Source organism: Ostrea edulis, chromosome 8 (genome assembly GCF_947568905.1).
Source record: "Ostrea edulis chromosome 8, xbOstEdul1.1, whole genome shotgun sequence".
In the NCBI taxonomy this organism is placed as follows: Eukaryota; Metazoa; Mollusca; class Bivalvia; order Ostreida; family Ostreidae; genus Ostrea; species Ostrea edulis.
This window is the reverse complement of record NC_079171.1, coordinates 51986157-51990040: the sequence shown is the minus strand read 5'-3', so window position 1 is coordinate 51990040 and position 3884 is coordinate 51986157. Positions and strand designations below refer to the sequence as shown.

The following is a 3884-nucleotide window of genomic DNA, read 5'->3' as shown; positions in this document are numbered from 1 at the left end:
AATGGCACACCATATTTTTCAATCCTGCCTTCATTCGGCCATTTTCACACGCCGCGCCGTTAGCCTGTTTGTGCTGTTCGTGGAAGTTGCAGAGGATGTACTCATCGCATTTCAACGTAAGTTTTAGAAATATGAATATACTTCACCTCTACTTGTTAAACTGTATAACCAAATAGGTGTACCAATTGCTCTTAAAAATAATAAACAAGTCGCATGGAACGAATAGTATGGTGCGCCTGTGGTGTGTTGACAAACACATAATATTCACGCATTGGGCTGTTGGAAATCCCACAACAAATCTGTTAACTGTTGTCAACATATATTTATTGTTTATCTATTATAATTATATATTGTTAAGATTTAAAATTGTATGTATATCAGCTGATCAGAAAAATCAGCTGTTTCACGATCATGCCATTTTCAATTCCAAGTGCATGACCTTCTCGGGTCTATTTGAATTTTCTTTCATGATGTTTGACTCACTTCACACTTTGAACTTTCCATGTATCATTGTATGGTCTAAAAAGTATTTGTATAGGTTAAAGAGACATATAATTGTATATAGATGTATATTTCCATAATGGTATATATGTCTCTGGGGTAACATGTAGGCCTGTGGGGGGTTATAGGTTGAATAATTTTCGAATGAGTATTCTACTATGTTTAAACTTAACTTAGTGATTATTTAGTAATCAAATAAAAGTTATATGATGAATCGATACATTTTTTCAATTTACTGTAAACAAAAACTGTTTCTGTGGTTTGGAATCTGTCTGGTATTAGTGCATAATAAATAACTTCATATTAGTCAATAAATATATTCTTGTTGTAGTGATGACATTTGCAAAATCTGTGAGAATAGAAAAAATTGTGTTAGGGTCAACAGAAATTTTTAATTAGGGTAGTCGGGAAAGTGGAAACCAATTAACATATATATATTTTTTGGCCTTACGCAGAAACATGGATTAGAAAAGTCGGAATGATTTTTACATTCAATAATTTTTAAATACTTAAAAGCACCATTAAGCCAGGAAAATCATAAGAACAGTTTGGTTTTATAATTTAAATATGCCTTATTTCAAGATAAATTGTAAACATGTCAAACTTAATTTCAACAATTACACTTACAACTTACATGCCTGCATTGGGATTAGATATAGAATCACTCAGAGAATGTTGAATTTCATGGGTACTACCATGATTTAAGCATATATTTTTTTGTTAGCTTATCTCCTTTATATTATTGAATATTAAATTTTTCCATACATCTACCACAAGAAAGAGCATGAAAGATAAAAATATTTTGTGAATTTGCTGATAATTGTGAAGTAAGATACATGTAATATATCAACATTAGCTACAACAAAAATTATTAGATGGGGAATCAAATTCAAATGAAATGTTTGTGTATATAATTATTTATGCAGAAATGTACATGTAACTAAACTGTCCTCTATTGTTTAGTTGGAGACATGTCAATCTCCCACCGAATACATAAATGTAATTTTTCTGAATTCTGTATCAATGAAAATACATGAGGGCATGAAAGTACAACTTTTATATGAATATTATAATACAGGGGTTCGTGTTTGCCCAACTATCTATTTTGTATTGCTTGTAGGAGTTATGAGATTGATCACTGTTTGTTATCTTCACCTTTCATTTATGATATAGTTTTGATAATGATATAATACTGGAGTAATTTGAATTTCAGGATGATATAATATGTACAGCAAAAATTGATGGCAAGGGTGACATGAATCAGATTGACAAGAATCCATATTCCTACCCATCAATGATAGTGGCATCAGTGACACATGCGGATAAGTGTTGGACATCACTGAAGGAATAGCTTCCTTGTTGTGCCTGCCAATAGCAAGGTACCAGATTATACAGCAGTTATGTGGAAACAGATTCCCACAATAGGGGGACCAGATTGACACCTACATTGTACAGTATCAGGCAGTTATATCAGAACTGGAAAAACTGGATCCAAACAAGACTATATTGCTTGGAAGAAACATGTCGACTCTAAAGTTTAACCCTTATTAACCCATGGCACTTCTATGTCATTTGAAATATACCTGTGGAGGTTTTTAAAGTGGTTTTTTTTTTGGGGGGGGGGGGGTTATTATTTGGAAGAATTCATATTTGATGATTCAAATGAAAATCTGCAGGTTGAATTATGAATGTCATAATGTACTTTTTGAATGATGAAAAGTGTAGAGTCAAAAGTTATCAAATTGTCAAAAACACTGGTCAGGTCTGAATTCATCATCTTGGACACCTTGCAGTTGGAATTATGATCTCTATGAAGAAATGCTGAAAATCTTGCAAAAGAGGAAATGACAATTTGGGTCCAAGGCACTTGCATATATGCATGAGAAGGTGTTCTATCCAGGCTTGAGGTCAATTACATAGCAATGTAACGCCTTACATTACCTAGAAAATTTCACATTACCATTACTCCTATTTTGAAATATAATGTATTACATTACTTGAGAGTGAATTTACATTACACATTTACATAACATACTGTCAGGTATTAAAGAAATGGCAGAAAAATTATTTCTGTATTATGATTTTTAATTATACATTAACATAAGAACACAAAATATTCAGCAATGTTAGGAAACATATCTATTAAGTTATTCATTGCATTTGATTGTCATCAATGTTTCAAATGCTTCAGTCAATCACTAATAAAATGAATTATTCTAAATCTTCGAAATATCATCAAATATTTGAAGTAGTGTAAATGTAATGAAAAATAATGTACAGTACAGTATGCATTACATTACCATTACTTGTAATGCAAAAATGGTCCATTACACCCCCATTACATTGAAACTGGTTGTCATTTAATTACCATTACCCCAGGCCTGGTTCTGTCGAGAGGTATTGAAATTCTCTGTAGAGACTTTGTCTCAGGAAGTGGCCGAGATTGATTGTGACAATTTTGTTGGATGTGAATTTACTGACACACATGTCTACACTTGCTACACAATATAGCATGTGGTGGTTTCAACAAGAAAGTTCTTACTCTGCAGGAAATGACGAATAGCTAATGGATTCACATTTTTTCTGACTTTTCTTCTGTACATTAGATGCATTGGAAAAACTTTCCTTTCCATTATCTTTTGCTGGTTCATTCTTTGAAATAAAATCAAGTCCGAAAATAAAGTATTTTGGTTTGGTTTTTTTCAATGAATTTTAAAAATGTAATCTGTAATCCTTGCATATTTCCTTGGTGTTCTGTGATTGTTATTTTTATTTGTATTCAGGTATAATTTCATCTTCAGTGTCTTGAAAGAAATTAATTTTTCAATAACGCCAAGAAAAATGTAGTTAACAGTATGAATTAAAAAAAAAAAAAAATATTGACACGGGTAGGAATTGAACCCGGATCTCCCGATTGAAGGACGGGCTCTCTACCACTAAGCCACGACATCTATGACGTCACACCCTTAAAAATCTTTTATATGTTTACTTGCCCTAGTTAACGTTATACTTTCGATATATCGGCAATAGTTTTAGTTATATCAATGCATGTTCTATAAATTCTTTTCATTTTGATCTTAGTAATTATGTTGGTGTCGTCTAAATAAAACCGTTCTATAGCATTGAAGGTCCGATTTGTCGGACAGCAGATTCGTTTGTTTACGCATCAAAATTCTATAGCTTTTGATAAAAACACCACATAGGGGTGTATTCTGCATGGAAATGATGTAGACTCCACATAAGTATGTTGTTTTAATTTTTCAAAGCAACATAATTAATAAAATACCCACAACTCTCACAAAAATAAATAATTCCGGATTGCTCTCGATTTAATTCAAAGTTGATATTCATCAACAGCACACCTTTCGATCCAAAAAATCGTT

The 3884-nt window shown here is 32.0% G+C and overlaps 1 long non-coding RNA gene across 1 annotated transcript in view; it reads left to right on the top strand.

Annotated features, from left to right (window-relative positions):
• The window catches only part of LOC130049181 (uncharacterized), a 3512-nt gene extending 329 nt beyond the window's left edge, over positions 1 to 3183 (top strand). Inside the window, exons 1-2 of the long non-coding RNA XR_008797682.1 lie at positions 1 to 116; positions 1715 to 3183. The exon at positions 1 to 116 is cut by the window's left edge and continues 329 nt beyond it. This is a non-coding gene — a long non-coding RNA (uncharacterized LOC130049181). The remainder of the gene's footprint in view (positions 117 to 1714) is intronic.
• Positions 3184 to 3884: the final 701 nt, after the last annotated feature.